Source organism: Colius striatus, chromosome 6, assembly GCF_028858725.1.
Source record: "Colius striatus isolate bColStr4 chromosome 6, bColStr4.1.hap1, whole genome shotgun sequence".
Taxonomy (NCBI): Eukaryota; Metazoa; Chordata; class Aves; order Coliiformes; family Coliidae; genus Colius; species Colius striatus.
In genome coordinates this window covers 22,439,340-22,454,107 of record NC_084764.1, presented here as the reverse complement: position 1 = coordinate 22,454,107, position 14,768 = coordinate 22,439,340, and positions in this window count along the sequence as shown.

Below are 14,768 nucleotides of genomic sequence, written 5' to 3'. Positions count from 1 at the left end.
CTGTTAAAATTACTTCTACATGGCTATGACATTCATTGCAGATATTGAAGTCACTTCTCTCTCCATGAATAACTTTGCTGGTCTCATGGAGATGCTTTTTGACAAGATGGGAGTCTTTCCCATTGAATTTTAATTCCCTCCAGCCTATCACATCAACATCCCTGTCTATGGGAGAAAGATGTCTTTCTGCTTTATTGATCATAATAAAACAGAATGAGAAAAGAGACAAAGAATCACCTGGAAACCTCTGGTAGATATCTTAGATACATGTGGCTGACATGTGCTTTATTGCCTCTGGTTGATACTGTTACACAAGCTGGAAAATGTACCGTATATTTAATATCCGTATTATCTGAATAGACTCTTGATGATGCAGGTACTGTTACTTAAATTCTACCATTTAGCTTCTTTTTGCATTCAACTAAATGTTTCTACATGTTTCTTTTTGCAGAGCATTACCTTACAAGGGCTTAATGTTAAAGAATAAAAGTATCAGGCTTTGGGTATATTCCTCTGTATCTTGGTAGTAGTTGTTTCAGAAGCAGCTTGCTTTATTCCACGTTGCATGGCTGTGGGTTCTCGTAATGTGTACAACTCTCATCTGCAGATCAGCTGAGTCATTCCTTGTCAGTTGAATCAATTTATGGCAGGACCAAGTTGTGATGCTTTCTTGAACTTGTTAAATATTGTTGGAAACGTCTTGCCATCTACTCCTTACATACTAACGGATTTTAGATATGTACCCTCTTGCTAACAGGCTCTATCCATAGACAGAACTTCTTAATCATTATATAATTCCAAAATTGCACAGTCTTTGTTTACAGAAACATTCTACAGTGGAATTTTTTTTAGTCCTAGTGTTCTCTGTATTTCCTATTTTCCTATTCTTTCACTGTTCTTAAATTTACGATAGCAGAAGAAAGTCAAGATTCAGGCTGTGTGTAAGCAAGGATGGATGAACTGACGTGAATGGAATTGCATCATTTTAAGTGTGTATGAATCCCAGCTGGGTACAAAACTAGAGGTCTTGTTTTGTTGACTTTATCTACATAGAGTAACCAGGAAGATACTGGTCTTCAGACATAATTTTTGAAGTTACATTTTCTGTAAGGTTATATAAAGTAAGGAAACCAGCATCACCATGTAAAAGAAAAAGTATAATGAGAGGTTGAAGCCTCAAAGAGCATAGTCTTACATTCTTTCTAAGGGGAACAAAAAAAGGAATTTATCCATTCTTCTTGTCTTTATCCATTTTTTTAAATAATCATCTATTTTAAGAGAATTATTCTGTCTTTGCAGATAGATCAATACAGGCATTGTTTTCTTAAGGATAATTTTTTCTTATAGGTTGTTAAATCTTCCATAAGAAATGTTCTTTTCCTGATGTATGTTAAATCAGAATGATATAATTTCTTTTTTTTTTTTTTTTAACAGCAGTGCACTGTAACTTTGAATAAAATTGCAAAATTTGCTACAGGGTTTTCTGCAGCATTACATGAGCATGAGGAAGGGTATAAGCAGAAAGTCCTAAGGCCCCTTGTTTTTGGTTATGAGATTAGCTTTCTGTACAAATTGTCAACTACTCCCCTAGTAAAAAGCTTTGAGTCCACATTTCTTGAAGTAAAATCAGTGAATTAATTTGGGTAGGTATCAATTGTCTTTCCTCCCTGATGACTACTGTTGAACATTAAGCACTGGAACCCTCAGTTTATGCTAAGATTAAATAAAAGTTGTTCAAATCTGCCTGTGTAACTCCAACACTCTTCTTTCTCTTTACCAGCTGGAGAAGAACAGGAAAGTTGGATTCAAGCTGGGTGGGAGTGTTGGGAACTCCATTGATACACACAGATCTGCACTGTAGGAGAAGCACTGTTGCACTCAGTACTACCAATACATTTTACTTGCAAGGGTGTCTGTCTGCAAAATGGAGTGATTTACTGTTTGTCTGAGCTGCACAATAAGTGCAACTGACCAGCTTGTGGTCTGACTTTCCAAAATAGTATAGTCTCTTTTTTCTGTTTTTCTTTTTTCTAATTTTCCTTTTTCTTCTGCCCCCACTCAGTGAAATTGCTTGGTAACTTCTGTTACCAAGAGCATATTGAGAAGGCTAGACTAGGGATAGTAAGGAAATGCTTTAAAATTGTATGTTTTTGTTGTAAATGTTAACTGATTGTATTGTCTCTGACAGAATAAACATATGTAAAAGTGAAATGTGAAGGGCATCTGCTTTAATATACATATTTACGTGGTAATATTACTTACATCGTTGTACAGCCCTGGAGACAAAAATGCTGGCTTTAAAGGGAGAAACATTTTCACTGTTGAAATTGTAACTGAGCTTTTTGAGGAGGAGGATTTATGTCCATATTAAATAGCAAAACATGAGTCACTGCCTCATTGCTGCTTGCACCAAAATTCTTCTGTTATAAACAGTTAATCTCCTTTATGTAATTTCATTTCAAAGCTCAGGATTAGGGTACCTATTTCGCTACCATTTTGGGATCTCTAAGTTATTTAGGCTATAGTCTTCAAGACAAGATATATTTTAATTTTAGCTTTTTACAGCTGTGTAAAGTACTAACCACTAAATAATGGAGAAAAGAATGATGACTATTCAAAATTGACCTCCTTCTTTAGTACAGGTTTTATTCTAAGAGCATGTCTGTTTCCTCTTATCACCATGTAAGGCCAGCTGTAGGTTGGGTTCCTTGTAACTTCTTTTGAACCTTGCATGCCTGTTGTATTGCACACAAGGAAAATATTTGCCCCATCAGTTTGTAATAAAAGATCAGGTGCATACTGCCATAGAAAAATCAGCTCTTAAGAGCAGATAAATACAGTTGTGCTTTGATCACTTGAATTGTCCCACCTATTTGAAAACTATGAGTTACATCAGCTAGATCAATAAAAGTAATATCAAAATCTTTGTATCTTATTTATTGCCAATTCTGAAGGCTTTAAGTATTTACTTTTCCAATGCCTCGTCTTACTTCCTGATTAAATGAAGACAATGATTTTTTTTCCCAAATGAATAATTGGAAAATGTCAGCTTTTAGATCTACTGTGTATGGTGTTCCACATATAAAGACCCATGAGCTGAAGAAGATTCTAAGTAGATTTTAGTAGTTGCCAGGTCATTTGAGGTGTTCATGACTCACTTTATTTGCTATTTGATCAAGGATGCAAGTACTAGGTATTTTTTTATTGTCACTCCCTGCTTTCTGAGTCCAGCATACAGAAGATTGACTTCTTTTCCCCCCTAAATGTTCTTCCTGCCCTTTCAAGTGCATGCATCTACTTTTCCTTTCCTTTACCATCATCCCTATGACCAAAGTTTTGCCTTAAGTGCATTTTCTTCAGGAGACTACACACTGAATACCAGTGGAGAGGGTGTCATGGTTTGACATGGAGCTGTTTCTGATAACGGCGAAGGGGCTGTAAAGATGGCTTCTGTAAGAAGTTGCTCAAAACTCTCCCCAGCTCTGAGAGTGGGTCTCCCCAGACCCACTTCTGGGGCCGAGCCAATTAGGTGCCTCTGCGATCACTTTTTAAGAAGAAGAAACTGGAAGAGGAGGCTTCTTCCTGTTCCTTCTTCTTCTGTCCTTCCTTCTTTTCTGCTGGTGGTGGTGCAAGGAGTGGGAAGAGAGACAGAAGAAACCATGCAGACCCTAAGGTCAGTGAGGAAAGAGAAGAGGAGGTATGCTGGAGCAGAGACTCACCTGCATCCTGTGGAGAGGACTGATGAAGCTGAGATTTATTTGTGCTTCATTAAAGACCCCTTGCCAGGGGCAGCGACTCACTTTTGTGAAGACTCCATGCCAGGGGCAGTGACTATGCCCAGAGGAAGCCGTGTCCCATGTGAGGGACCTCTTGTTTGCAGAAGCTTGAACTGCTGGGAAGAACCCAGGCCAGAGAAGTTCATTAAGGCCTGTCTTGTGGGAACTGTATTGGAGCAGGGAAAGAATGCCAGGAGTCGTCCTCATCTGAGAGAAGCGGCAGAGCCCATCTACGAGAGACTGACCATATCCTCCCATTCCCTAACCCCCCATCATTGACTGGGGAGGAGGTAGAGATATTGGGAGCAGTGACCTGGGCCTGGGAAGAGGGGAGGGAGATCTTAAAGTGCTGGTTGTAATTTTCTCATCATCCTACTCTCTTTTTTTGCTTTTTATTCTTTTCTGTGTCTTGTAGGTAGTAGAAGAAACTTTCCTACTTTCCTTCCTAAGTCAAGTACTGGAATCTGTTTTGCCTGGAACCTTAATTGGCAGTGAGCCCTCCCTGTCCTTGTCTCAATCCACAACATCCTTGATTATCTTTTTCCTCCCATTTCACTGGAGCCTCTGCCATCCTAATGAGGGTGGGGGTGGATGGTGGGCAGTGAACAAGAGACTGTCGTGGTGCTTCATTGCTGGCTGGGCAAAATCGTGACAGATGGTTTATGTCGTACCAGTAAAGACTTATGTTAGCTTTGTGCATTGCAATAACATTGATATTCTAAGCACTGTGTGCTATTTTTTAAGGTGATTTCTACCTGTAGATAACCATTTCCAATGATGTCATATCAGATACCTAAGAAGAGTATTATTCATGAATATTATACATTGTGTTAATATTCCATGGCGAATTTAGACTAAAAATTTAGTCTTGCACATTTTAGTGATCAGTTAATTCTGTTCATTTTCAGTAAAAACAAAGCTAAGAGGGAGGAGGAAGCGATGTGCAAATGGTATTGTATCAATGGTTGACTTTTACTCTAATTTTTCTGTTTCCCCAAGTTATTTTTGCTTCCATTGAAGAATATTGATACATAGTAAATAGATAGGCCAGATATTATGGTGATTAACACTGGTATACTGTGAAGGATCTATGCAGTTGAACATACTTCATACACATTCAAAGGAAAGAGATACTCTTTTCTTCCAGAGAAGATTCTGAACTAATTTTAGTAAATGTGGGTGGAATTACTGGTAAATGCTTTATTTATTCTTTCCATTGCAGAATGTAAAATTCTTTTTGGGATAATTGTACCATTAGAAATAATTAAAAATATGAATATGTGAGGAAAAAATAGTCTAACAAAAGGCAGTTTAAGATCACTGTAGTGATTTTGAAGGTAGGCAATGCTATTGGGATTATAATTACCTAAACCTAGTTGGATAGGCAAGAAGTTTCTCATGGTATGCTTACAATGATTTTAACAGGGATGTAAATACAGATAACTATCTGTATTTATAATACTGATTTTTATCTACTGTTTGAAATTATTCTGCCAGAGAGCTGAAAATTTACAACACTTGTGTCATCACTTGAATTTGTTTATTATGTTAATTGTATTATCTGGTTTGATTATCTGTTCACTCCAAGCTATATGTTGTTAGTGGAACAAATGTCTCATATTTCTGAGAGACATAACTCAGACTCCTGCTTCATTTTAATTAAGTAGCTGAATTTCATGCTGCTTTCCAAAGTGAATGTGAGTCAAGTAAAACACTTTTTTGTTTGACAGAACGTGAATCAGCAACAGCTTGGTATTGAAGTAATTTTTTAGCTGTTTGCATGTTTACTTCAGAAGCTACCTTTGCTCTATGGTTGCTTCTGATGAATGAGCAACACTGGAGTTAGCTGTTTGACATTTTATTGCAGATGCATGCAACCGCTTCAGTCTGAAGTAGGGGTCCAATACTACTTGAAAATATTTGAATAATGAACAGAAGGTGAACAAACACCACTTCTGAGCTTTCTAAATGCTAGCTTATATGAGGAGCAAGTTTACAGTTTTGCGTTCATTTTCTAATTATTTTTTCTTTTGAGTCACCAAGGCCTTTGAATATGCAGCATTAATTCGGTAGGAATTTGATGTTAACTGTCCTGAGGTCATAGTCAGATTTCCTTGGCTGGGAAAAAAGAACTGCTTCTACAGCTAAAGCTTCAAAAGCATTTAAAATAATTTTGGTGTATTTTTCATCGCTCACAATCTTGCTCCTCTATTTTTCAAACTGAAACAGGAACACAGCATATGTTATTACATATGATATCTATCTAGTTACGATATCTGTACAGATATATAAATACACTTGTCTTGCATATGGGGGAAAATGCTGTGAGGAATGGTTCCAAACCCTTGGATTTTGTCTCTTTGTCCTTTTTAATTTTTCTTATGGCTTTTCATTCATTCACTGTTCTTATCCACGGTACTTTCATTCATTTTATACTCAGCATTCTTTATAAGGTCTCTCATGGTCTTTTACATTTGCATCTTCTTTTCATTTACATTGTGTGATTTTAAAAATAGATGGTCAACTCATGTACAAAGTATGTTTTATGTACCATTTGTCTGTGTTACAGTGGTGAATGTAGCAACTTAGATTTTGTTTTTCTGGATCTTATAAGCCTACTCTAAATAAAGTTTGAATTTTTTGGAAGATGGCTCAAAGTCCTACTTGTATGTTAAGTCTTGAAAGGTTGTTGTTATTTCAGGCTTTTACCAGGTCTTCAATATAAACCAAACATTTTTATACAGAAAAGGCTTTTTTATGAAGCAATGCCAATATAGACAGATAGACCAGTAATAGTTGCTTTCCTGACCTTTTCCTAATACTTTTCTTAATGGTATGCAGAGGCATTCCTAATGGAATTTGTATAGCATAATTAAGCTTTGAACAAATGATTGAAGAGACTCAAAGCATGGGATGAGGTAAAAGTAAGGGATATATTCTGTTAGACTACACAATGTGTCATGAAAAAATAGACTTTTTTTACATCTGAAAGTGGATCTTCTAAAGAAGAGATTTAAATGTGTGAGTGCTGCTTTCTGGATCAAGAACCATTCAATATTTCTGAGAAGATTCTTATAAACTTCAAAACTATTAAAAACTGTGAAGAAAAAACCCAATGCAAACCACAAATTGATAAAAGATGGGGTATGTTATGGTCAGAAAAGATGAGAATGCATGCTAGAAAGACATACAGGAAAATAACAAAGTGGGAGCTTTCAAATCTATTTTGTATAACACCCCATACTTACAAGAGCCATGAGTTGAAGAAGACTCCAACTACATTTTAGCATTTCTTAAGTGATTTGAAGTGTTCATCTATTTCATGTCACAAAAAGATAACTCTGTGGATGAAATATACTGATGTAACAAATAGACTGGAAACTGATCCTATGTCTAAATTAGATGAAAGACAAATTTAGGTCAGCAGAAGTAATCTACCCTTCTAGAAATTGGTTAGCATCTGTGGTTTTCTTTTTTTTTTTTTTCTTTTCCTCACTTTCTATGTAGAAAAATTTTAGGCCTTGTACTTCTTTAGAAGACTTTTTATATCATATAATGCATGCTGTGAAATTACAAATCTTGTTGAAAGTGAAAATTATAAATTCTGAGTCAGGGAATGAGGATTGGGCAGAGGGAAAAATAACATTAGCTGATATCTCATTTTTGTTATATTGCCTGGGAGTAGGAAATGGCATTATCTTGATCTTTGAGAAGATTGGTTTTACTTTTCAAATTTAGACTAAAAATAAGAAAATACTAGTATGAATTTTACCCAGAGACTATACAAAATGCAATACATTTTACAAGTCATCTAAGAAAGGAAAAACTTACCTTCTAGGAGAGAGTAGTGTTGAAAGTAGGGTAATATTTGAGAAGAAAAATGTGTTCCTTTGAGAACCCTTTATATTCTTGAAACTTTTCTTAAAATTCAAGGGAGAAAAGCTTAATGTTTCCTTATAACAATTAATGCCTAAACTCACAGAAACTGATAAAATTAGGAAGAATGAAGTTATTGTGTCATTGTACTTACATTTGCTTTGGCTCAGGAACAGAAAGGTGTATTCCTGTTAATTAGAAATCCTTTTTCTTTTTGACAGTTGTTCATCAAGCAGAACATAAGAAACTTCAGGTGGCCAAACTGATCCTGGTAAACATGATCACTATGATACTGAACTACTATGTGATTAAATCTAGATTTTCCATTGTTACTTCAGTTACAGTAGGAATTTCATTTGCAGTGGTGCATGTTCTGCCATGTGCAAAAATCAGATTAATTTCTTCTTTTTTTAATATATGGATCACATAGATTTTATTCATTTATACTGTAGCATGACCATGAGCACATCTATCTGAAATAGATGTTCAGAGTGAGAAAGTGTTTTTGCGAATGAGGTTTGAATAGAAAGGGATTACAATATGAATTGCAAGGAGATATTAATACTGTGATTTATCAAGACTTATGACTTCTTGAAAGTGGATATTTTCAGATAGTTACATTTTAATAATTCATTTTATTCTATCTTATTTTCAGCAACATTGTGGAAGATTGAAAATAAGTTTCTTTATTTGCTCTGACTAGACAGGTAATGGAGGAAGGGAAGGGTTTAAGAACAAAGTTGCTGAATGCTTCTTTGGCCCTGTCACAGTATTAGACTTGTTACAGTCTAGTTTATATCCCTAGTCTAGAATTTTGCATATTATCATAAATTTTATGTATATGAAGGCTTGCATATGTAAATGTTGTAGTGTGTTATTACATATAGGAAAAGGCCACTGGCTTCTAGGACAACTTAAATAAATTTTGAGGTTGTTACATATGAGTGCCTAACTAACTGTGTTCTTCAAAAGATATTCTAACAGTGAATAAATAGGAGCATACTGCTATAGGAGCCCCAATATTGTATTTTAATACATAAGATTGGTTATAATATATAAAATAATTAATATGATACATACACTTGTAATTATATATATGTATGTGTCTAAACAAGTAATGTTTTTTAATTGTTGTACTAGCTTTTTTGAGATGGAAGCCTTTTTTTTTTTGAAGCATGATTTATCTCCTTCTAAAATTGTATCCCAAATAGCTCATATATCTTTGCAATTTCAAATCCTAGGGAAAATTATAAGATAAAACATAATTTTTATCTCAGATACTGTAAATTGTCATTTGCAACATGGTAAAGGATAACGTGCAGACAATTTCATACAGCACTAACAGTCTATAAACTCTCCCATGTAATGTATAGTTTCAAGACTGTGTTAATATTTGTACAGCTCATGCTTCTTGGGCTTCATTCAACTGAAGCTCTTAAAGGAAGTTATTTTAAGGAAATGACAGATCCTTCCATGGGACTGGATCTGTTTATAATATACTTATTGCAATATATGTCAAAGAAATGTTTAGACACTCTCATTATAAAATTTTCTGCTTACAGAAGTATACTTCAAATGCATTTATAATGTGAAACAAAAGGAAAGTTACTGCTTGACATCAGTTTTAAGAAAGGATTGTACTTTTGTAGAAAAGAACAGTTTGAGGTTTATCAAAGGACTATTCACCTTGAAATAAAATGAAAATTAGTCTTAAAATAGCTCATGAATATTTTTTATTTCAAGACCTTTTTCTACTATATAAATAAAACTTCTTGTTATTTTTTACTTATTGTGAGTAAATAATAGAAAAGCCTAGAAATACATAGAAAGCATTTTAATGAATTTTAAGTCTGTGTCTACCTATCTGCACAGGAAAAAGTGCTATATAAAAATCTTCAAAATAAAAGCCAAGAAGATTCTCTAAGGAAGTTTTATGAGCCAAGCACTTGCATATTATTGACAGAAATATTTATTTGGATTTCTAGTTTGCCTTGGCAACCAGTATATTGTACAGGAGAACAGAAGTTCTGGAAGGAGAATTGATTATTTTGAATAGGCTAAAACCTGACAGATACTGAGATTTTATACAAGTAGGAAATTACTTTAGGATTTACAAATCACAGTCACAGAACAGTTTAGGTGGTAGTAGACCTTGAAAGGCCATTTGATCCAATGTCCTTCTGAAAGCAGGGCCAGCTTCCAAGTCTGATGTAATTTACTGCTACATCAGATTGCTCAAGACTTTCTCCAGAAGAATTTTGAATGTCTCCAAGGATCCCCCAGCCTCCAGGCACCCTTTTTCAATATTTAACAATGTTCTTTGGAATTTTTTGTCTTAATATGTAATTAGTTATTGAAGACTTTATTAATTTTTCATCATGTTATTCTCATTGACAATGGTAAGTTTTTACCTTTGTTTTCAATAAAGGTGGCTTTAGATCAACAGAACATTTTGGAATCTTGTACTGAAAATAATGTCCCTTATAGAGTGTCAACACATCCCCTGCAGCTATCCATCAGAACTTCTAGGTTTGTAAAACTAAGTTACACAAAGTATGGACTTCAGTGTTTGATTCCACAACAGCTATTTAGCAAATAATTTTTGGTGAACTGGTACAGTTATCCACAGAGTTAAAAAAAAGTCAATTCATAAACACAGTGCTTCAATTAGAGCTTGAGTAAACATTGTACCTCAGTCTTCTTTACAATGCTGCATTCTGCTCCTGACATCGTGTTTTGCAGGCTAGTGCCAATGAAGGAGAGAAAGACAGATGTAAATCTATCTGCTACGTTTCGGACTCCTTTGTGGTAATATTCTCTTAGGGAACATTCAGTGACTAATGCTCTTTCTTCATACTGTAAAATGAGCTGTAGTCCTTCATTTCCTTACCAGATACAAATGTTCCTAATTGAGTACCCAGGGACTTTGTAAACTTTATTTGTTCTTATTTTGCGGAATTTGTTTTAAAAAATGCTTTACAAATTAAACATAAATTAAGTTTTTAAACATCCATGCTAAGGAGTTAATTACTTTAAATATGAGAAATTTTATTGTCTGACTTGAGCTTGCTGAAAGTTTCCAAACCTGGAAACATCTATCATGACTATAATTATAGAATCATAGTATAATTGTGGTGGGAAGAGACTTCTGGAGATCATGTAGTGTACCTGCTTGCTCAAAGCAGCGTTAACTATGGCACTATATAGTCAAGGTCTTGTCCTGAACTCAGGATTTTGAATCCTAAGGGCTACTCATTCCAATATTTGAGCACTCCAACAGAAGAACTATTTTTTAAGGTTTAAGTGGAATTTCCTGTGTATTGAATTTATCCCCATTGCTTTTTGCTCCGTCACCAGCCACCACTAAGAATTTGTGTCTTCTTTATTGCCTCAGATGTTATACACATTAAATAAGGCCACCAAGCCTTCTCTTCCTGAGACTAAAAATCCCTATTGTCTAAGCTTATGCTAAAATATTAGGTGTTATAGTCCCTTAATTATTTTAGTGGCCCTTTGATGGACTCACAGCTATCTATGTATGTGTTTCTTGTGCTAAACAGAGAAGAATAATTGTATCCCTGGTGCTGCTAGTGATGCTCTTCTTAGTGCAGCCCAGGATGCTGTCAGCTGCCTTTGCCACAAGGACGCTTTGCTGGCTTCCTGGTATGCTTGGTGTCCCTTGGGACCTCCAAGTCCCTTCTTGACAAGCTTCTTCCTAGCTGTCTGTGCCCAGACTTTACTGGTGCATGGGGTTATTCTTCCATAGCTGTAGGGCTGTTCTCAGTGATGTCCAATGATAGGACAAAGGGCAATGGGTATAAGCTGGAACATAAGAGATTCCTTAAAAATGCAAGGAAGAATTTGTTCACTGTGAGGGTGAGGGAGCACTGGAACAGGCTGCCCAGATGGGCTGTGGAGTCTGCTTCTCTGGGGACATTTAAAACCCACCTGGATGAGTTCCTGTGTGACCTACTCTAGGTGGTCCTGCTCTGGCAGGGGGGTTGGACTAAATGATCTTTCGAGGTCCCTTCCAACCCTTAAGATTCTGTGATTCTGTGACTTACAAACTTGAACAGTGGGAAATCTGAGATTCCTGTTTCTGTCTGTCTTCAGCTGGTTGAGGCAGCATGACCATCTGGTCTATCAAACTGTCCTCCTGGTTTTGTGTCATCTGCATGTTAGATGAGGACGCACTCTGTCCTATCATCTAAGTCATTAATGAAAACATTCAACAGTATTGCCCTCAGTGTAGACCTCTGAGGTAAACCTGTCATATCTGGCTTTCAGCTGTCTGCCTTGACACCCTTTATGCTTGCACTTCATCAATGTATGAGGATATTATGGAGACAATGTCAAAAGCCTTGCTAAAGTACAACTTCCAGCATTGAAGGCACTTATCTTGTTGTACAAGGCTATCAAGCCGATTGGTACAGTATGATTTCCCCTTCACAGATCCAGGCTGACTATTCTCAGTCACTTTTTTGTCCTTTGTATGTTTGTAGATGTTTTCTAGGAGGATTTGCTCTGGTCTCAAGGCAGTCTTAAATATTATGTGGACTTCATTTTATGGGGGTTAAAAAGAACAAGTAAACCCAAAGGCAGGGGCTAAAGAGAGCAGTCTAGTGCTGTGCTTGTGCTATGCTTGAGCAATAGGAGCTCTTCAATAAGCCTTGTAGTTAGACCAGCTCTGATATCCCTGGCTGGCAGCAAGGATCTGGTGCTGCAGAGGCAGTAAGTGTGAGGACAGAAGTGTTCAGGCATGACAGTTTTGGCCCCTGCACTGTAAAGTCACTGAGGTCTCCTGTAGGATGAACTCAGAGGATGTCCTGAAGTTTTATACTTAACTCGTATTACCTCTGTCAATTTTGCTAGCACAAAAGAGGTTGAGCTAAATTGCTTCCAAGTATAGGGCTTGTTTGAGTTCTTCTATAGTTAGCACTATTGATAAAGGAATAACACCTTCATTACATTGAACTTACTGTGACACTGAAGGAAAGATTTAGCATTTATTTTAATATATTTATCAGTGAAAAAAAAGTATAAATCTGAGCATTCAGTGATAATTCACTGTATTTCTGAAGTCTTTAATATTTAAAGAAAATCTATGGTGCAGCTGCTTTGGTAGAAATAGAAGAAAAATATTCCACAGTTGGAAAATTACAGGCTGTGTAGGTGTTGAAATGCCTCCTGCTTCAGATTCTTAATTGGCAGCAAGCCAGATACTAGGCATTTCTGCTTTAAAGGGAAACACTCCTTTTCTTTACATTTCAGATGAATAAAGGTTGCATTTTGGTTGCACTTTTTAGTAGTTAGGATTTTTTCTGTATTGATTAAAAAACAATGAATTTTTCAATTACACAGCTCTTTTTCACCTTTTGCATTATTTCTGGATAATACTGATCTTCACTTTGCCAGAAAATTGCTTCCTAATGCTTTTTAAGAAAATCACATCAGTTTAAATGTACATCAGCAGCAGTCTTAACAGAGGATGAAAAAAACTGCAAAGATGCTGATACATTTTCTCAGTTGGAATGCATGCTGTATTTTTAAAAAAACAGGCAGTGTTAGATTAGTAATTTTCTGTGTTCCTGAAGTAAGGTATATTCCAAGAGAAAAAGATAACTCTTAATAAAAAATATACAGGAAGTCTTGTTTATTTTTATGCTCTATCAAGGCTTTTCCTCTTGACCTTAAAATGATATATCTTAAATTTGTTTTGTTATTAGCCTGTTGAGGGGTTTTTTTAATTAATAGTTTTGTTATTACATTCTGATATTGTGAATTTCAGTGTATTTTCTTTGCATCTATGTTGAGGTCCATCCCCAATTGTACTTTATTGTACATTTATAGGTGCAAAATTATTTTATTGTACTTATATTTTATCTTTTACTCCTACGCTTTATTGTTGTAAATGTATAGGTACAATAAAGGTGAAGTCTCTGCTCTGGGAATGATTCCCAGATTTTGCTCAGTGGGTTACAATGTTGCAGCCTTGATGTGGTAATCTCCATAGAGTGTTCACAGTTTTCTGCTCACTTGTTGCTCTTCTCACAATTTATGAGCAGTTTTCTATTTGAGTTCTTATCTTTCTAATATTTAAGGTGTATATGGTCCATTAAAAAAGGACAAAAATACTGGTTCCTGGTATTTGTGGTGTGTAGCACCTGTTTAGAACAGTTATTGCTGTGACTAAGTTTGTGATGGAAACTTCTTGATTGCTCTGCAGCTGAAGGAAGTAGGAATGTTCTATTTTATCCCAAGTTAGTTAAGTGCTATAATCACACAAGCATTTCTAAAGATGTTTGGATTGTTCAGATTGGACATTAGGAAAAGGCCCTTCACGAAAAGGGTGTTTGATCACTGGAACAGGCTCCCTAGGAAAGTGGTCACAGCACCAAGACTGACAGAGGTCAAGGAGCATCTGGATGATGCTTTTACTAATATGGTTTAGTTTTAGATAGTCCTGCAAGGAGTGAGGAATTGGACATTATGATCTTATGAGTCCCTTCTAACTTGAGATATTCTGTGATTCTAATCAATCACTATGTGAGAAGTCCACAGGACTACTTGCAACAGTGCAGCTAACTATAAACATGAATCTCTGTAAGACTAAGGCTTGTGATGTGTTTCTGTGGGCAGAAACCATAATTTATTCAGAATGCATGTACATTCAGGAGAGCTGGTCTTTATATCTGCAGAGGGAAACAGGCACTTCAGGGATACTGTCCAGCTCATCTGTTTAGGCTGAGATAAATTCTTTATTACGTCCTGTTTTTCTCAATTGATTTTAAAGGCAAATTGCCTTAGATGCAGACACACACAATCTTAGGTTAACTCCATAGTATATATGCTTTAGACACATACTTTCAACACTTGTGTTGTTCTATACAAAAAATGAGACATGTCTGCTATAGCAAGATCTCTTCTTTCTGGAAGGAGATTTTGTTGGAGCAGGGATTTTCTCATGTTAAGACCCCTAAGCAGAGTGACAGTTTGTAGTTGGTGAGTTAGGTAATTACCCTTGTCTGCAAAATGGAAATCTAACACAGAAGTGAATTGTGGTGTGTGCAACTCACCACCTTGCAAGAAGGGTTTGAATTGTTGCCTTCCAACCTG